The sequence below is a fragment of the Ziziphus jujuba genome, chromosome 4, assembly GCF_031755915.1.
Source record: "Ziziphus jujuba cultivar Dongzao chromosome 4, ASM3175591v1".
NCBI classification, from domain to species: domain Eukaryota; kingdom Viridiplantae; phylum Streptophyta; class Magnoliopsida; order Rosales; family Rhamnaceae; genus Ziziphus; species Ziziphus jujuba.
This window is the reverse complement of record NC_083382.1, coordinates 26242507-26264630: the sequence shown is the minus strand read 5'-3', so window position 1 is coordinate 26264630 and position 22124 is coordinate 26242507. Positions and strand designations below refer to the sequence as shown.

At 35.1% G+C, this 22124-nt stretch overlaps 1 pseudogene; it reads right to left on the bottom strand.

Moving 5' to 3' along the window:
- Positions 1-15252: 15252 nt before the first annotated feature.
- Positions 15253-22124, bottom strand: part of LOC107416942 (G-type lectin S-receptor-like serine/threonine-protein kinase At2g19130) — a 29979-nt pseudogene continuing 23107 nt past the window's right edge.

The following is a 22124-nucleotide window of genomic DNA, read 5'->3' as shown; positions in this document are numbered from 1 at the left end:
GTCCAAAGAAACGTGGAGACAACTTGTGGGCAGTTCGAGTGATCACTGTGCTTTGTCGATATGGCTGGAGCTTGAGCAACATATAATCCCCAATCTCAAAATTTACCTCTTTCCTCCGTTGACAGCCTGAGACTTCATGCTACTCCTTGCAACTTTCAAATTGTCTTTCAATTCCTTCATTATCTTTACCCGATCTTTCAACAATTCATCCACCGAATCAACTTTAATGGTTCTCGGTATGTAGGACAGCAAGGATGGAGGTGGGATGCCATACACCACCTCAAAAGGTGTCTTCTTGGCGGAGGAGTGAACTGAAGTGTTGTAACTGTATTTTGCCCAGGGAAGCCATTCCAGCCAACATTTGGGTTGATTAATTGAGAAGCATCTTAAATACTATTCAAGGGTCCAATTCAATACCTATATTTGACCATCTGTCTGGGGGTGGTAGCTTGAACTCATCTTCAAAGAGGTCCCCTACAACTGAAATAGAGTCTTCCAAAAATTGCTCAAAAAAAATCTTATTCCTGTCACTTATTATTGAAGTAAGAAACCCATGTAACCGAACCACTTGATCAATGAAAGCTCGAGCCATTGTCTGAGCTGAAAAAGGATGTTTCAAAGGAATGAAGTGAGCATATTTGGAAAGCCGATCGACAACAAATAAGATAGAATTGTATCCATGGGAAGTTGGGTGTCCTTCGACAAAATCCATGGAGATGTCACTCTAAATGTGATTGGGAATGGGTAGAGGCTGCAAAAGGCCGGCTAGTTTGGTGCTTTCATACTTGCATCGCTGACAAATATCACATTCCTTGATATGTTGCTTAACAGGTTTGCGCATTCCTAACCAAAAAATATCGGGTTTCAATCGATTGAGAGTCCTTTCATATCCGAAATGCCCACCAGTTGGAGAGGAATGGGAATCTACCAAAAGGTGGGGTATTATAGATGAATTGGGACTCAAAAAAAATCTTATCCCATTTAAACGACATGTCATCCCTTTGAAGATAAGAGCCTCCATTCGGTTGTTGCTGTAATTTAGAGTAATATGGATCATTTAGAATTTCTTTTTGCAACGTAGACCACCAGTTAGCGTGTGGCAAGGAGATTACAAAACAGTAGAACTCTTTTAAATGTGACAAGGCATCAGCTCCTTGGTTCTCCTTCCCTTGCTTGTATTGGATAATGTAGTCATAGCCCATTATTTTTGGCAACCAGCGAGTTTAAGCCGGTGTGGTGATCCGCTGCTCCAACAGAAACTTCAAACTTTTTTGGTCTATTCTTACAATAAAAGGCTTACCGAAGAGATAGGGTCTCCACTTGCGAATGGCTTTTATGATGGCAATAATCTCTTTCTCATAATTGGATAGGGAAAGGTACGATTTTTTAATGGCCTCGCTGAAATAGGCTATGGGAAGGTTATCTTAAACAAGGATAGCACCTATGCCATGATCACAAGCATCACTCTCGACTATGAATGGTTGTGTGAAGTCGAGGAGTTTCAAAACTGGAGGTGTCAGCAGGGCCTTCTTCAACTTATTGAAAGCTGCTGCAGCTTCTAGGGTCCAAATGAACCTTTCCTTAGAGAGAAGCCAACACAAGGGTGCTGCTATACCTCCAAAGCCATTAATAAATTTTTGATAGTAGCCAGTAAGCCCAAGGAATCCACAGACTTATTTCTGAGTGGTTAGAATCTGCCAATCTTGTACTGCCTGTATTTTAGTTGAATCCACATTTGTTTTCTTGACATATAATTGGTTAGCAGCAAGAATAGAGAGAACTTCCCTTAGGTGGATTAAATGATCTTCCCATGTTTGACTATAAACTAATATATCATTAAAAAAAAAACAAGATAAACTTACGCAAATATTTTCAAAATAGGTCATTCATAAGCCCCTGAAAGGTTGCTGGTGCATTTGTGAGGCCAAAGAGCATCACAATGAATTCATAGTGTCCTTCATGAGTGCGGAAGGTCGTCTTGTGGATATCGTCTGGTTTGACGCGAATTTGATGGTAACTTGAATGCAAGTCCAGCTTGGAGAAATACCTGGCGCCATTCAGCTCATCCAATAGCTCATCTATCATTGGAATTGGAAATTTGTCCTCGATTGTAATGTTCTAGAGCTCGATAAACCACACAAAATCTCTAGCTTCCATTGGCTTTTTTAACTAACAAGACCGGTGATGAGAACAGGCTCGTGCTAGGTTGTATTGGACCTACCTGCAAAAATTCTTCAATTATTCTTTCAATTTTAGATTTTTGATAGTAAGGATATCTATAAGGCCTTACACTCACGGAAGGATGATTTGCTTGAAGAGGAATTCCATGATCACGATCTCGGGGTGGGGGTAATGAAGAGAGTTCATTGAAAACTTCTTGAAATTCAAGAAGGAGATCATGGAGTTTCTTTGAGGTTACTTCCTGGTGTAGAGGATTAAATCCTATTAGTGAAATTTGGAAAAACACACTTGTTCCACCCAAGTGCAGCAACTCCTTTGCTGTCAAGGCTATAGGAGAAGAGGATCGTATTCCTTGAAAGATAATCTTTTTTCCCACCCTGTCCAAAACTCATGGTTAGGTTCTTGTAATTAGTTTGGATAGGTCCAATTGTCTCCAACCATTGTACACCAAGAACCACTTGACAGGCAGCTACAAGAAGAACGTAAAAATTGGCCTTAACTGTGCATCCCTGTATGATCAACTCGAGTCCCACACATTTTCCAAAACACTGAATTTTCTCACGATTGGCCACCATTACTTGGAAGGGTGATCCATGAACCACAGGTAGTCCCCATCGGGTGACCGTAGCTTGATCAATAAAGTTATGGGTACTGCCCTCATCAATTAAAATAGTAACAGAATATTTACCTAGTTGTCCCATGAGGCAGATTGTTTGTGGGTTAAAGGCTACTATCATGGCATGGAAGGATATTTCAGGTTAGAGCTCCGGTTCTTTGATCTGTTCCTCATCTTCGACAGTGTTATATTCACGTCCAACTCTGTATCTTCTATCATAAATATTTGAGGCCTTCGACATTTATGTCCTCGGACATATTTTTCATCACAGTAAAAACAAAGTCCCTTGGATCTGTGTTCTCGGGCTTCTTGGTTGGTAAGTCTCCGTACACCACCTGACGAATTGGCCATAGTTTTTCCCATTAGAGTGCTCCCAAAATTCCAACAGCTGGGTTTGATATAGGTCGGGGTTGTGAAGCTGCTAGCGTTGTTTTAGGAGCATATGAGCTTCATTTTGGTATCGACTCTTTCTCCTCCAATAACCGTGCTAGTCCGATCACCTCTGACAGAGAACAAGGTTGCCTCATCTTGATTTCCAGGCGAATTTCATCTTTCAATCCCGATAAGAATGTTCCGATTAAATGGGACTCGGGAAGTCCGTCAATACATTGAGATAGCCTTTGGAATTCTGCTTGGTAAGCTGCCACTGTTGATGTTTGTTGTAATCTACTAAGGGACTCCGAGGGGTCTTCGTAATCGGTTGGGCCAAAGCGACGAAGGATTGCTTGCGTGAATTCTTTCCAAGTTACTGGTCCCTTCACTTTGGTGTACCACAAGTGCCATTGTAAAGCCAAGCCTTCAAGATGAAAGGAGGCAAGTTGAACACGTTGAAGGAAAGGTACTTCTTTAATCTCAAAATACTATTCGGCTTTGTAAATCCATCCATGTGGATCTTCCCCATCGAAGGTAAGGAAGGAAAGCATCAACTGGTGTTGGGTTGAAAGCTCTTCAGGTTGTGTTCCAACATGGTCATATGACGTTGAGCCAATGGCAAAGGGGTTTTCATCCCGCTCTCATCCCCTTGAAGCTTGGCTCATCTAAAATGACTGAAGTTTGGTGAGGATAGTCTGAAACAAGGAGTCATGTCGAGCCAAAGTCTCTTGTAATTCGACCTTGAATTCGGCATTAGTCTTGCTATGGGCCTCCATGGGTCAGCCTGCTCTGATACCAAAAAATGATGTGGGTTTGTGCGTATGAAAGTTACTCCCCTGTTTTGGGCAATTAGAAATAGAGACGAACAAAGTATGAAGAAAGATAGTAAAGAGAGAATGAGAGTAGAGAGAGAAAATGTGGTAGAGGAAAAAGACATAAAAGAAAAGAAGAGGCTTTTTTAATTATTATCTTATGCCTTCTACTCACAATATTCTACTATTTAAATAGCAATTACAGCCCCACGAAAAGGAAATAAACTAACTGTCATAGTTATGGACCGAACTAGTGGACCATTATCTAGACTAGGGGTGGGTTTGGTGCGGTTTGGTTCGGTTTTATAGATTTTTTTAAACCGAACCGACCAATTCGGTTTGGATTGGATACTAAACCAAACCAAACCGACCACCATGTTCAACCCGAACCGAACCAAACCGATGATCATTGGTCGGTTTGGATTGGGTTAACGGTTTAGGTCGGTTTGGATCTCGGTCCAAATTTTTTTATTTATGCTATTTTGAGATAAAAATTGTATACATTGGGTTGAAAATTGTATAAATTTTTTTAAGCCTTTTTAATTATCAATCTTCAATCATATTCATGCATTATATTTTGAATTAAGCATATTTTTCAAGCTATTATCTAAATTAAATAATTTTAATATACATTCAACTAGCAAAAATACCAAATAAACTAACTATTAACTACAATGCAACATGAAACCATACAACTACAATACAAATAAGATAATACAAAATAAAACCATATAACTATAATATAAGTCTACAACTACAACCTAATTATACAAATACATCATACACCAACAAATAAATTCTATAACAAATCTACAACCATTATTAATTATAAAATAGAATACAATCCATATTTGAAATCTTAAATTTTAAAATGAACTTATAATTAAATAAACTAACAATCCATAAAAATAAAAATTATTTTAAAAAGTCTTCTTCCACACTTTTCAATCCCATTCTCACAATAAATAAAATAATAGTTTTATTTTATAATTATATACTATATTTATATATAAAAGTAAAATAAAATGTTAGTTTAATTGATGATCGGTTTGGTGCGGGTTGGGTTGGATAAATTTCATCCAACCTACAATCCGAACCGACCGTTTCGGTTTTTTTATATATTTAACTGAACCAAACCGATTAGTAAATTAAAACCAACCCAAACCAAACCAAATATGTCGGTTTGGTCGGTTTGATCGGTCCGGTTCGGTTTTTGCCCACCCCTAATCTAGACTCCATTAATAAGAAGGAAACTGACCCCAACTGACCCCATAAAGATAGCTACTGTTAACAAAACTAACATAGACCCAGTCAATACTACCATAGACCAAGACCGTGATCTTTATTCTTACTTCATACAGAAAGTTTGCATGGTCATGTAAAACAAAATAATCCTATCGGAGATCTCTAATCCAAATTGAACATCTACCCTTGTCGAAAGCATAAGCAAGAGTAGTTATTCAAGCAAGTCGATTCACATTCTACTTGATCTGCTGCTGTTACAGATTGTGCAGCTTCAGGCAATGCCATGCTAGTTATTTCTAAGAATTTGTCTCTCTCACCACTACCAACACTACTAATATTCCCACGCTGCATTTGGGTTTTCCTCGTGCAACCACCGGAATAAGCTCCCACATCCTAATCGATCTGAGACTTTGGCTCAAACTGCACCAAACAATTGCAGAAAGGCAATGACATTTCATTGCAACTTCCAAATGCTCTGTAGAATGAGTATACCTCACATTGTTGTCTTGGTTGGGCCATAGGTATATACCAAACTGCAGTTTTTGGCAGCCAAGTTAATTGGTTAACCTGACCCGAAATATCCATCACAAATCTAGATATAGTAGTCTTTTCTACAATCGAGTAGGTTAAATAGCTTTCATTCACGTCCCTAAAATATCAAAACTCGAAAAGTGTAACACCCCATCCCGAACCATGTCGGAATTTTTGCACGTTGACCGAGGTTAACTGTTGACCGTTGACCGAAGGGGTTCAAAAGTTCACTTTTTGACCCAATTGGAATTCTAGGTTGACTGAGGTACCGTTACGAAGTACACGTTGGCACGAGTTCGTAGACTAGTAGCACGTTGAAAACGGAGCTACGGTTTGAAAGTTATAAGCAAAACAAGTTGAGGTCCAAACTGTCCAAGGGGTGCCAGAGTTGACTTTTTATGTATGGAGAAATGAGCTTTGACTCATGCATGGTTGTGAAGTGCTCGTCGATACGAGTTCACAAACTAGCGGCACGTTTAAAACGGACATCTGGTTAAAAAGTTATGGACGCATGAAGTTTGTCGGATACCATAATATTTTAATGTTTTTGAGTTGATGAACAGTGAAATGCCACGTTTCATCACCTGATTGGTCCACGTGGACTGAACAGTGTCATACGGTGGCTTTTATTTGACAAAAATCTCAGGGAAGAGAGAGAAAGAGAGAGAGGAGAGAGAAAGAGAGAGAGAGTCCGACCGGCCGCCGGAATTTTTCAAATTTTTCGGCCGATCCACCTTACACGCACCGGCTAGCAAGAAGCCCCTCTCCGTTTCCGGCAAAACCCCAAAGTTTCACGGCCATTGGCGGCCGGACGCACCCGGATCGAGGCGGCGAAGATCGGCGGTGATTTTTCCCTCCACCGCCTGCCACCACCGATTGACCCCTTTCCGGCCATTTTCCGGCCACATGCGCCAGCCAGCCCTCACCACCTCCTCAAGTCCGGCCTACCCACCAAATTTCACGGCCACCGGACCTCCGACGCGCCGGGATCGGAGCGTTTTTCGGCGAGGGGCCGAAATCCTTCAAACCCCGATTTCTCTGCCATCCGACCTCCGTTTGCCTCACCGCCGGTCCCGTTGGATTCCTCTCCCCTCGATCTACAAATATGCAAAAAAATCTCAGTCAACGGCCACCGCACGCGCCCCCGCGGGCGACGGTTGCCTGTGACCGCGGCGGCTCGCCGGAAGTTACTGTTCCGGCGAGTAGCCAGTCACCCCACCGATCTCTCCCGACTGTGTTCGACCTCCTGAACCCGAATCCGGCATCCGTTTCCGCCAATCCGCGACGGTTTGGGAGAATTACGGAGTCGAAACCCGAAAGCTTTCCGGCAAGATTCCGACCACCTCGGGTCCGATCACCGGAAATTAAGACCGAATCTATGATCCTCATCACTCGAGCTTCGATTCGGTATATAACTCGCAACTTTTAGATATCGTTTGGTGTTCGCTCCCTGGGTACCCATTTGGGGATTATCCGAATAAAATATTAATATATTTGGCTGGTATACTGTGGATGTTTTAGGTGCGCGTACGAGTAGTGGAGTTGATCCTGCGGAGGATCTTAGCTGATTTACGCCCTTAAGGTAAGTGATCCACCTTAAAAAATATTTTGGGCAATTAATTATGTTTAATTGGTATTTGAATCATGCTCATGTGGTACAATGTAATTATTATTTTATTGTGGTTTAATTTATTATTTATGCATGAGCAAAGTGTATTTCGGTAATAATCGTACGTGATTTTAAGTATTATTTTTTGGGCATAATTGGTTTAAATATTTTATGAAAATATTTGTTAAATTGGTGGTTTAATTTTATAATTATGCCCACGGTATTTTATCTGTTCAACCTCGTATTACAAGAAAATTATGGTTTATTTGTTATCGATGTTTTCGTACCGGTTTGTTAAATAAAAATATATGGGATGGTAAGTGCGAAAATTTAATATATTTCCCACGGTAATTTTGGAAAACGGTACGATTGGTTTAATAATTATTTTAGACGCACTCATACAGTATTGGTGTTCTGGTGTATGTACACGTGGTTTAGCGCGCAAGTATTATGTCTCCCGTGGTTGCCATTGGACCGTGGGCAAGCAAGTTTGATATTGGCCACAGCTGCCCCTCCCTTAGCCGGGATGACGGTTTCAGCAGCGGTACTGTCGGGACGCCGAAGTGCAGTTTGCAAGTTTCTCTCTTTAACCCCCCCCGCCAGTCGGTGCTCGGGATGCTGGGTATCGGAGGGCATCACCGGTATATGGTGTGGTGCGTCAAGTGTAGTTTTCAAATAAAGTTTCAAACACCAAAGGTGTTCAAAAAATTATTTATTATAATTTAGTACATTTTAATTATATTGGGGTATTTATTTATTTATTTACTGTTTCTCAAATGGTTTGATTCCTTGGTTTTCGGGAAGTACGAATATTGGGTTTTGTGAAAAGGTTTTAAAAAGGGAACATTTCCAACGGAGTGATTAGTGAGAGTTTTGAGGGAAAATTTATCATTTCCAACTGTTATTATTATTTATTTATTAATTGTTGGTATTAATTCAATTCTCTATTTGTTACTATTATTATTAAAAGTGTTCAGTAGTTAGGGTCACTCATTCAGATGATTAGCATCTCACGTTTTTTAAGTTCCGTTTCCTTAGGTGCAAGGGGTGGTAGACGTTCTTCCGGAGCGAACCAATTTTCCACTGCTATCGTGTTTCGAGAGGTACCTTTGTACTCATTCATTTCAGTGTATTATTTCTTTCATCTTTGTTGTATTTCTGTTGACTAGCACTTCATAAAGCTCTGTATACTATTTGGACACTTATGTTTTCATTTATGCACTAGGCTGCTGTTATTGTTGTGAAGTGCTGTAAATTGTGGAACAACTTGTAGTTTGCGGGAGGAATAAGGGGGTGATTATAGAAGTGTGTTTTCAGTGCAGGTAAATTGTGGTAAGTCCATCCCTTAGGGGAGGTTCTGCCGGATTTTTCATAGGAGGGTCTGGTAGGGTTTCCCTGGGATCAGGGCTTGTCTAGGATTCCGGTGAGGAATTTTGGACGGGTCCTCACAGAAAGACCATTTCCATGTCTCATCTCAGGGACTTTTTTGAAAGATATTCCATTCCAAGATCCACTAGTCCAGTAACTCTTAGACCTATTCCACACTATTCTATACGAGTTGTTAGATATGTGTGGCTCAAAAGAGAAGAGACTTGAGGTTGGATTTTTTGAGGTATTCCATGAAATAAGACACTGGATATTCTTCGTTATGTTGTTGTATCCAAGTCTACCATTAGGTAACCATGTGTCAGTGGGATGGTCAAAACTTTCCCATAATATTTTTGGAGAATTATTAGATCCTTGTTTAACACAAGATTTCCATTATCCTCAAGAACAGCTTCTACAGCGCTTGAGCTACTTGAAGCCACAATTGTTGACCAAATTGGGATTTGGGATTCATTGAACGCAACTAAATTACCACTTAAGATTCTTAACACAGAAGAAAATCTATCCAACATTGGTTTCTCTTTGTTTGCCATCCAAACTATGGTCCTTTTAGGGATCATTTTGTACCACATGCATATGTAGTAGTTGGAAGAAACATTACCTGGTTTATGGAATCCCAGTTCAAAAATCCCACCAGAAGAGACAATGGTTTGGTCACCCATGATGGTTTGGTTCCCAGAGATTGTATCAACTCCATGGCAGATATGGGCCTTGAGAAAAAGGCATAGGGAGAGAAAAGCAAGCATGAATCTTGGGTTGTTCTTCATATCCATGGCTGCCCAAAACTTTGCAGAACAGCATAGCTACCTTAACATGCTATATAGAACTCAACTAATGAAGCTAATTGAGAGAGAAGAAGATCAAGTCAATGATAGAACTTGTTGGCCAGCTCATGGATGGATCTGGTGTGTGCGCAATTAGATAAAGCCCCCAATTGATTAGGACCTATAAATATTTATATGTTTTTTAATTTCTTAAAATATATTTAAAATAGTTAAATAAAAATTGGAATATTAAAGTTGCCTAATAAAATAACAATGAGATAAACCCCTTTTATTGTTTTAGATTTTTTTATTAACTAACAATTAATATCTTTGAATGGTATAGTAATTTTTCAAAAAAAAAAAATTACAAGCATAATTTTTTTTTTAATTTCTAATAAAGCTACAATTATAATGTGATTAACATTTGTTTCTTCAATACATACAACGTATAAATACATACCAAAAATAAATACCAAAACAACTTTTGGAGTAATGTAACTATTAATTTTAAATTTTAAAATACTAAAAAAGTAAATTTAAAATAAACTTTTAAAAGTATTGGGGTATTGTTGCATGTAATTTTAAAACTTTGTTTATTTAAATATTTTTTTATTTTATTTTAGTTAATGTTATTTTAAATATTTATGGAACGGCTAACCTATTAAATAGCTTTAATGCCCCAAACATCCCAAGGCCAGCTCATGCCAAAAAGTGTTCAAGAGCTCCTGCTACAGTGCTACGTTCCATCAAATTGTATTATATTAGATAGCCTGGTATTCTTATAAATGAGAGTTTTTTTATTATTATTATTTTTTATTTTTGGGTATATATTGGGCAAATGCCGTGCTGAACCATGTCTTTTTCTAGTTGTCCTGTCAACAAGGAAACAGAATCAAAATATCAAAATCTCACTTAAAAAATAAATGAATAAAAAATTCTTCATTCATTGCTAAGCACCATTAGCGAAAAGTCAAAAAAAACAAATTAAAAAAAAAAGGCTCGTAGAGCATCCTCAACAATTTGGTAGATTGCAATATTTTTGTTAGCGACCACATCATAAATATAGATAGAAATTTAAAAAGAATTTCTCCAATAGTTCTGTAAATTCACTCTGTCGAGTTCCGTTGGTGTGGGGAAAGGTTCAATCCCTTAAGTGGGAATTCCTTCTATGCGTATGCCAGAAAAGAAAAACTTGTAGAATGAGACCCATGGTCATGATCGAGATGGTCTAGTGCCACAGCTACCCAGTGCAATGACAATCGGGCTTTCGACCCAGTTGTTGATGATGCCATCCGCGGTTTGGAAAACCTCAAGTTCTCAGGAGGGTTTTCCTCGTCTGCACCTTGGCCTTCTAGGAATAATTTTCCGTTTGTGGATTTTCGACTTTGAATTTGAAATGAAATGTTGTTACTTCTAATACGGTAGAAGTAAAATACACGACGTTAATGAAACTGTCTAAAATAGTATTTTTTTAAAATAAAAATATATATTTATATGTATATAGTCTATGGTAGGAATATTCATATATTTTTATAATTTAAATTTTATTATAAAAATTATCATCAATATTATTGTTCAAAAATAAATATTAATAATAATTTTTTTAAAAATTATTATTAATATTAAAATTTACAAAATAATATAATGTCAAATTTTTCGTAAAATTTATATATATCTATATATATATATATAGATATAAAAGATTGATTAACTTAAATTTAAATAAAACCATTCAGATTATTTGGATAAATTTATATATATATATATATATATATATATATTAAATAAATTAAAAGCCCTTCTAACTTCTGTGTGTCACGAAAACCACCGAAATCCTATCCCTGTTTTATGCTATTCACTCGGTTGCATGTCTGATCGTTTTCATATGGGTCAAGTCTCAGATAATACCAAATGATGAAATTTTTTCTAGCTTTGAAACAAATAAATGGGCGTAAATGTTGGGTGTCGTCCACTAAAAGGAAAGTATGAAATCTCTAAACCGTAGATTTATTGTTTGATAATAAGCGTTTGACCCACATGGGACCCATAGCTTCCGATTAGAATAATCCATTTTGACCAGCTTTGAAATTGATGGGATGTTAAAAGGCTTATTTAAGTATTACTTTGATTTAAAAAAAAAAAATATTTGTAATTGTTGAATAAAGAATACGTTATAACTAAGTTGAAAAAATAATTAATTAAGTATTTGATAATTTATATTAAAAAATATTATAAGGTATAAAAATTATCAATAAACGTTTAGTAATTTATTAAATTAAATTACTATAAAAATTATAATTATTAAAATGAATATGATATATATATATATATATATATTACAATAATAATTTATATATAGTTATGTATGATATTTTTATATTAAAATTGAATTAAAAAATATTTTTAAGATTATATAATAAATCATAATAATTATATTAAAGTTTTTATCTGAGTTTATATCTATAAGACAGTTTTAATTTAAGTATAAATGTTTGATAAAAAAAATAAATATAATATGGTATTATATGAATTGATTAAAGGTTTTTAGATATTCAAAATTTGTTTTTTTTTTAATATAAAAGAATCAGATTTTTAAAGTCATCTTTCCATCTAGTTCTAAAAACATCTATGTAACTACATGCATAAAGTTATAAAATAATTAGAAAAATATTATTTTACCAAATATATTAATACTCATGAATTCTAGAAGAATTGATTCCGGCACTTCTTAGGCAATCCTAAATCAAGTCTAAGAACAATGAAAAACATTGTGGCACATAAATCACATAAATCAGATAGGCATGTGATGCTTCCAATATATACAAAATTTTCGATATCATTATATCAGTAGCTCTATTATATTATATTATATTATATATATATATATATATATATATATATATATAAGACAACAATTTCACCATTTGAAAAATAATTAATAATTGTAACTAGCTATAAAATTAACATAATGTAAAAGTTTAAGATACCATTGAAGAAACGAATATAAAAGTTGTAGAAATATAAAGGATAAAGATTTTGTCTCTTGTTTTTGTAACTTCATTTTTAACTGACTAAATAAAATCTGATATTATCTTAAAAAATCGTTGTTATATATATATATATACTTATTCTATTTTTATTAATATTTTAAATAAAATAATATTATATTAATGATAGATAAGAATAAAAATAGAAAAAATAAGATAGAAGATGTAAATCCTACAAGATGGATAAAAAATGTGTTTGTACGAGGTATAAGATAACATTATGAATTTATAATTTAGCCTTATATATTGCAAAACAAAGGAAAAAAGTGAGACTTTGCATCTTTGATGGATTTTTAAAATTATTAAATTTGAATGATTTATCATCTTTGATGGATTTTTAATATTATTAAATTTGAATGATTTATGCAATTTAACAGCTGTGAATGGTTGTCATCCGCCAAGTGGCAGGCTATTTTATTCACAATAGCATTTTATATATATATATATATATATGGTTAGATTTATATTAGAATGATCTGATAGTTTTAATATTAAATTTTTTTTTAATAACGATTGAATCACATTTAAAACTGAAATTTAAATTTTAAAAATAGTTAAATATAAATTTAGTAACAAATTAAATCATATTTAGGAAAAATAAATCCTATCGAAATTTAATAATTAATAAATATAATTTTAAGTATTAGTCTATGATACGATTCAAAAACTGAAAAAAAAAATTCTGATATTAGTTCTAATATTAAAAACTTGATTTGAGTCTGACCATGTATATATATATATATATATAATATTTTGTTGTAGAGAAGACCTGTTCACTCTATAATGTGGGAACTCAACCATGAATTTTTTTTTTCTTTTTACTTTTATATGATTTTCTAGTACTATTTTAAGTGTATACACCAAAATTTATGAATATTACATAAAAAATTCATAGTTGGATGCTCACAACTAGAAATATATAATATTCACGCATGCTTTATTTGAATTTAATTTTCCTTTAAATATATATAAAAGAAAAACCAATAAAAGATCTAGATGCATGATATATTAACCTACATTTTGATACAATAAATGTATGGCTTATTTATGTACCAGCAGTGAGAAATGTTAATTTAAGAATTATAATGTCCAAAAGAAAAATTTATCTTGCCAATCATAACTGACATTGTTCATGTTTTAGCTTTGCTTCAATATGTGGGAGGTGTTATTTCCTTGCTGATTCATTTACTGTAGTGCAGTGGAGATAATTATTGTAAATGATTAAGTAATTGTAATTTTTATTTTGATGTTAATCATCTTCACTCCCTTTGGATGATGTGAGATCTTTAACTCGTTTGGACTGTCCTTGAAGGGAGTAAGTCTGTATCCCCTTCCCAAAAAAAAAAAAAAATGAAGAAGAAGAAGTGTTATTACCACCAATTGGAAGGACAAAAGAAATAGGTACGCAAAAACCCAAAAAAAAACAAAACAAAACAAAACAAAAAAAAAACAAAAAAAAACAAAAAAAACAAAAACAAAAAAAAAAACAAAAAAAACAAAAAATCAATCTTTAACAGTAGAAGTATCGCACTGAATATAATATTGCAATTTATATTTATACTTAGATAAAAAATAAAAAATAGAATCTTTCACTTCCCATTGTATTTTCTTCAAATACAGTTGGCATAAAAGAACTGTCCATAAAAGGTAACATATTTTTATAACTCTATTTTTAAGAGTTAATATAGGGTTAAATTAAAAAATAGAAAAATAAATAAAAGGAAGAATCTTGACTTTTTATTTATCATTTGTCAAATATTAGTAGAGTAGGAGAGAATGTTAAATGAAAAAAGCAAATTATAAATAGTGGACCAAATATGTTTATTATATTTAATTTGTCATATGTCATTAGATCTTCAATAGTTTACATTCTTCAGGAGTTTACATAAATGATGCGAGGGTTTAAATTCAAAAATATGTTTCCTACTTCCATTCCAATTACAATGTTTCTTATAGCTGGGGATGGAAGCAGGTCAATTTTTTGTTTATTTATTTATTTCCTTTTCCTGGATTAACTCTATATTTGTGTAAATTTCTAATCAAATCATCCTGTTAAATAAAATCATCTAACTATAACCATAGGAAAAAATAAATAAATAAACAAAAACAAACGAAAACCTTTGGTGATTGGTTGATGAGTCCTAGGCCTAGGCCCAAATTGATCGTTTCGATCCGTATTACTTTCTTAGCCCAATCAATACCTTGTTTTTGTTTTTTGAGAAGGAAGAAAACCACCAGGCTGTGCTAACAAACAAATATTTATTGCTTTATTTTAGCCAAAAAAAACAAAAGAAAAAGAAAAAGAAACTGCAAGTATTTTATTTTTAGAGATAGGTTCATAGAAAAGAGAACAAAAATAAATAAAAATTACTTCAGCAAGTAACACAAAGCGAAAGTAAAAATGTAAAAGTTGTTCATGATAATTTGACTGTGCTATAGGACATGAAGCCAAACAAAGATATTGGGCAATTGTCTTGAGAGGAAGCGGTTGATGTGTTGCTCCATGTCTGCGAACTTCGGCTTCACGATGATGGCTCTGTATAAAACACTATATTTTCTTGGTTTTCCACAAAAAGTTGCAGAGATCTCGGAATTGGAGGCAAATTCATGTCTATAACCCCTTCAAGAATTTGAACAATCTGACCCATTGATGGCCTGTGGGTTTCATCCTCTTGAATGCACTAACAAGCTACTCTACAAACTCTACTAACCTTGGGTCTAAAAGACTAACAACATTGCCACCTTCGTTTAGTAAGCTTGCAACCCACAGGCCATCTGCACATTGCTGTGAATTCCTCTTCCCCAGTACAAACTCGAAAAGCATACTTCCAAAACTGTAGACATCTGTTTTTGGAGTTATTGCCACTCTTGCTATCCATTCAGGTGCAAGATAACCTCTTGTCCCTCTTATTGTTGTCAAGACCCTGCTGAAGTCCCTTCCAACCAGTTTTGCCAGTCCAAAGTCTGTCACTTTGGGACAGAGTTCAGCATCTAAAAGAATGTTTTTGTGAAGTCCACCCGCACCACACTACACTGACAGTGTGAAACCAGCAGCTCACCATTTTTGACAATGGCCATTGCTGCATTTAACACTGAACTCCAACTTGCTCAACAATTGTGGGCAATGTCAGAAGGCCGGTGCTGAACGTCAGAAGAGGTTGAAAATGGAGGACATGCACTGAATTTGTGAGCCTATAAATAGGCTCCATCCCGTTGTATGCAAGCTAAGCCAAGTGGTGCAACCTCAATATCACCCAAGTGAGGAGTGTTGAGAGTAGTGTTTAAGTTCCAGAGAGAGCTTGAGAGAAGAGTGAGCAATTTCAGAGAGAATTTGACAGTGTAGAGAGAAGTTCCATGCGAGAATCTTCCACGAAAGAAGTTTTTATTTTTGTAATCTATTTCCAAGTGAGTAATAGAATTAATTTTTTATTTTTCTTCTCACATTCCATGTGCCTTTGCTGAAATAGTTGTCATAGTCTTGCTTGTCTAAGGTTGCTCCCGAAAGTAGATTAAGCCGAAGATCTGGAATATGACGGACATCCTTCAAAGTGATTGTACAACCAACATTCGTTTTTACCTAAATACCACCCAAAGACATATTTGTGGAACGTTGTACAAAACTCATATGAAGATATGTGCAGATAGCCTCAATATTGCAGAAGGAGAGGCATCTCAAAATTTGTGGTACCAGAGATTTGGTCATATGAGTGAAAAAGGATTGTCTACTTTGGCCAAAAAAGATTGTTTGCAAGGATGCTACGCTAGATCCTTGTAGTCACTGCTTATTTGGTAAGCAACATAGAGTCTTTTTCAGTTCCTCTGCATCGAGAAAATCAGAGTTGCTCAATCTGGTGCACTCTTATGTTTGTGGTCCCATGAAGGTAGAATCATTAGGTGGCAACAAGTATTTCCTAACCTTCATTGATGATGCGTCTCAGAAGGTGTGGGTATATTTTTTAAAGACAAAGGACCAGGCATTAGATTATTTCAAACTGTTTCATACCATGGTAGAGCGTGAAACAAGAAAAAAGCTGAAATGTCTCCACTCAGATAATGGAGGAGAGTATACTTCAAAGGAGTTCGATGCCTACTGCAGAAGATATGGCATTCGACATGAGAAGACGATCCCTCCCACCCCACAACATAATGGAATAGCCGAAAGAATGAACCGAACCATTATGGAAAAGGTTAGAAGTATGATCAGTATGGCTAAGCTGCCAAAGCCATTCTAGGGAGAAGCTGTTTGTGCCGCCTGCTATTTAATCAACAAATCATCGTCAGTACCATTGAATTTTGAAATTTCTAAAAAAGTGTGGTCGGGTAAGATTCCCTCCTACTCTCATTTAAGAGTGTTCGGTTGTTTAGCTTATGTACATGTATCCAAAGAGCTCAGACAGAAGCTCGATGCAAGATCTACTTCATGCATCTTTATAGGATATGGAGATGAAGAATTCAGATACAGGTTATGGGACCCAAAAACAAAAAAGGTTATTAGAAGTAGGGATGTAGTATTCCATGAAAACCAGACAATGGAAGACACTAAAAAGCCCAGAATGTCTCCTAATTGTAGTTCTAGTGCCGAGAATTTTGGTCCTAATCCACCACCAGCACAAATAGCCACAGAGGATAATGAGGTGCATGAAGATATACCAGAAGCAGACCAGGAGGAAAAAGGGGATATTGAGCAGGGAAAGACTCAATCCTCTCAAGCAGCTGTAGGGCTATCATAGCGGTCAGATGATGGTACACCTCCTGAAACCAGTGGTTTACAAGTTCAGAGATCTTCGCGAGTTCGAATTCCATCAAAGAGATTTCCAGAATCTGAGTATCTTCTGCTTATTGAAGAGGGAGAGCCAAAGAGTTTCTAGGAAGCTGCTCATTAAGACAAGGAAAAGTGGCTACAAGCAATGCAAGATGAGATGGAATCCTTGCAGAAAAATCATACTTATGAGTTGGTTGAGCTTCTAACAGGAAAGAAGGCACTAAAGAATAAATGGGTGTTCAAGCTCAAGAAAGATGGCAGCAGAAGGGTGGTGAAACACAAAGCTCGATTGGTGGTCAAAGGATTTCTTTAGAAGAAAGGAATTGACTTTGATGAGATTTTTTCACCAGTGGTAAAAATGACTTCAATTCGAGTCATTTTGGTTTAGTAGCAAGTCTAAACCTAGAGCTTGAACAGATGGATGTGAAGACAACATTTCTTTACGGTGATTTACATGAGGAAATCGACATAGAGCAGCTAGAAGGATTTGAGGTTTCAGTGAAAGAAAACCTCGTATGCAAGCTGAAGAAGAGCTTGTATGGCCTCAGACAAGCACCAAGACAATGGTATAAGAAATTTGACTCGTTTATGGTGAGTTAAGGCTATAAAAGGACTGCAGCAGACCAGTGTGTTTATATTCAAAAATTTTCAGGTGGAAACTTCATTGCACTTTTGCTATATGTGGACTACATGTTGATCGTTGGAGAAGATACAATGAAGATTAGTCAGCTGAAGAAAGAATTGTCTAAGTCCTTTGATATGAAAGATTTAGGACCAGCTCAACAAATTTTGGAAATGCAAATAATCCGAGACAGGAAGAATAGAAGGTTATGACTATCTCAAGAGAAGTATGTTGAACGGGTGATAAAGAGACTCAACATGGATAAAGCCAAACCAGTTAACATTCCACTTGCAAATCATTTCAAGTTGAGCAAGAAATTGTGCCCCTCATCTAAAGAAGAGATAGAGGAGATGGCTTCAGTACCATATTCTTTAGCGGTAGGAAGTTTGATGTATGCAATGGTGTGTACCAGACCAAACATTGCTCACGCAGTAGGTGTTGTGAGCAGATTTCTTTCAAATCCTAGAAAGAAACACTGGGAAGCAGTCAAATGGATTTTCAGGAATCTTAAAGGTACATCGAAGTTGTATTTGTGCTACGGGGGAGGTGATCCAATCTTAGAAGGCTATACAGATGTAGATATGGCTGGAGACTCTGATAATAGAAAGTCTACATCAGGTTATTTCTACACTTTTGCGGGGAGAGCTGTGTCATGGTAGTCAAGATTGCAGAAGTGTGTTGCTTTATCTACTACTGAAGCAGAGTACATTGCCGCAATGGAAGCGGGTAAGGAAATGTTGTGGTTAAAGCGTTTTCTCACAGAACTGGGCATTAAGCAAGAAGACTACAAGATACATTGTGATAACCAAAGTGCCATAGATTTGAGCAAGAATTCAATGTATCATTCCCGTACAAAGCACATTGACATTCGCTATCATTGGATATGTGAGGTAATAGAACAACAGTTGCTGAAACTGATGAAGATCCATACAAAGGAGAATCCAGCAGATATGCTAACAAAAGTTGTTGCTTAAGAGAAGCTGAAGCTGTGCAGAGACATAGCTGGAATGGATGGCAGATGACCATCAGTTTAAATGCGCCTGGAGGGGGAGAATTGTAAAGTCCAGCCGCACCACACTGCACTGACAGTGTGAAACCAGCAGCTCACCATTTTTGACAATGGCCATTACTGCATTTAACACCGAACTCCAACTTGCTCAACAATTGTGGGCAATGTCAAAAGGCCGGTGCTGAACGTCATAAGAGGTTGAAAATGGAGGACATGCACCGAATTTGTAAGCCTATAAATAGGCTCCATCCTGTTGCATGCAAGCTAAGCCAAGCGGTGCAACCTCAATATCACCCCAAGTGAGGAGTGTTGAGAGTAGTGTTTAAGTTACAGAGAGAGCTTGAGAGAAGAGTGAGCAATTCCAGAAAAAATTTGACATGTAGAGAGAGGTTCCATGTGAGAATCTTCCACGAAAAAAGTTTTTACTTTTGTAATCTATTTCTAAATGACTAATAAAATTAATTTTTATTTTTCTTCTTACATTTTTTTTCTAAAATGGTCAGAAAACCACAACAATTTTCTGGTTTAATATCGCAGTGGATTATGCAGTCTTAGCACTTTTCGTGGAGACAAAAAAATCCTCTTGCAATTTCATATCTTGCTACTGCACTAGTGCTACGTTCCATCAAATTGTATTTGATTAGATAGCCTGGTATTCTTATAAACGAGAATCATTTTCTTTTTTTAATTTTTATTTTGATTTTTATTTAAAATTTTGATTTTTTTTTTTTTTTTTTCATTTCTCGGCGTATATTGGGCAAATGCCATGCTGAACCGTATCTTTTTCCAGTTGTCCTGTCAACAAGGAAACCGAATCGAAATATCGAAATCCCACTTCAAAAATAAATGAATAAAAAACTCTTCTTTCATTATTAAGCACCATTAGCGGAAAGTAAAAAAAAAAAAAAAAGGAAGCTCGCAGAGCATCTTCAACAATTAGGTAGATTGCAATATTTTTGTTAGCGATCACATCATAAATATAGATAGAAATTTAAAAAGAATTTCTCCAATAGTTCTGCAAATTCACTCTGCCAAATCAAGTTCCGTTGGTGTGGGGAAAGGTCCAATCCCTTAACTTAGTCATTCCTTCAATGCGTGTGCCAGAAAAGAAAAACTTGTAGAATGAGACCCATGGTCATGATCGAGATGGTCTACTGCTACATCTACACAGTCCAATGACAATGGAGCCTGCGACCCAGTTGTTGATAATGCCATCCTCGCCTAATTTTCCTTTTTGTGGATTTTCGACTTTGAAATGAAATGTTGTTACTTCTAATACGGTAGAAGTATTTTCAATATATATATATATATATATATAATATTGATTAACTTAAATTTAAATGGACCATTCAGATTTTTTGGATAAATATGTCTATCAAATAAATATTTATATTAAATAAATTAGAAGCCCTTCTAGCTTGTGTGTGTCACGAAAACCACAGAAATTCTAACCCTGTCTTATGCTATTCACTCGGTTGCAAGTGTGATCGTTTTCATATGGGTCAAGTCTCAAATAACACCAAATGATGAACATTTTTCTAGCTTTGAAACAAATAAATGGGCGTAACCGTTGGGTGTGAAATTTCTAAACCGTAGATCTATCGTTTGATAATAAGCGTTAGACCCACCAAGGCCGCATAGCTTCGGATTAGAATAATCCATTTTGACCAGCTTTGAAATTGATTGGATGTTAAAAGATAACAATAATAATAAAATAAAATAAAAATAATAATAACAATAATAATTATAAAATAAAAATAAAAACAAACGAAATCGACATAAAAAATAAAAACAAACGGAATCGATCTTTTCGATCCGTTTTACTTTCTTAGCCCAATCAGCACGGTATTTTTATTTATTTACATTTTTTTTTTTTTTTAGAAGAAAGAAAACCACAACAGGCCGTTTTGACAAACAAATTTTTATTTCTTTGTTTTAGAGGGAAAAAAAAAAAAAAAACTGTAAGTATTACTTTTTGGAGATAGATTCATGGAGAAAAGAAAAAAAAAATGCTTCAGCAAGTAATACAAAGCGAAGCTAATTGAGAGAGAAGGAAGATCAAGTCAAAGACAGAACTTGTTGCCCTGCTCATGCATGTATCTGGCGTTCAATGACATAAAGCCCCAATTGTTTAGGACCTTGTAAATATTTATATGTTTTTAAATTTTTTAAAATATATTTAAAATAGTTAAAAAAAATTAGAATATTAAATTGTCTAATAAAAATAGCAATAAGATAAACCCCTTTTATAATTTTAGATTTCTTTTATTAACTAGTAATTAATATTTTTGAATGATATAATAATTTTTCAAAAAAAAAATTTACAAGCATAATTATCTTTTTCTGTTTCTGACAAGACAACAAATATGACACGGTTAACGTTTGTTTTTTAAATATATACAATATATAAATACATATCAAAACAACTTTCATAATAGTTTAATTATTAATTCTGAATTTTAAAATAATAATAAAGTAAATTTGAAATAAAGTTTTAAAAATATTAAGGTAGTATTGCATATAATTTTAAAATTTTTTATTTAAGGAAAATTATTTTTTTATTTTAAGTATTTATAGGACAGCTAACCTCTTAATTAGCTCTGATGCCCCAAACTTCCCACGGCCAGCCCTGAGCTCATGCCAAAACGTGTTCGAGAGCTGCTGCTATAGTGTGCTACGTTCCATCAAATTGTATTGGATTAGATAGACCGGTATTCTTATAAATGAGATTTTTTTTTTTTTTTTATTTCACGGTATATATTTGGCAAATGCCACGTTGAACCATATCTTTTTTCCAGTTGTCATGTCATCACGGAAACAGAATCAAAATATCAAAATTCCACTTGGAAAATAAATGACTAAAAAAATCTTCATTCATTCATTATTATTATTATTATTATTTTGCTGAAAAATCTTCATTCATTATTAAGCTCAAGCAAAATGGAGGTCGAAATCAACTGAAAATGTATTTAATGGTTGTGTAATGATTTTAAGCACAAGCAAAATGGAGGTCGAATTCAACAAAAAAATGTATTTAATGGTTGTGTAATGAATATGGACACTTTGGTCCTTATATTAGTCTCGGTTTCCACCACTTAAAAAAAAAAAAAAAAAAAAAAAAGGCTCGTAGAGCATATTCAACGATGAAGTAGATTGTAATATTTTTGT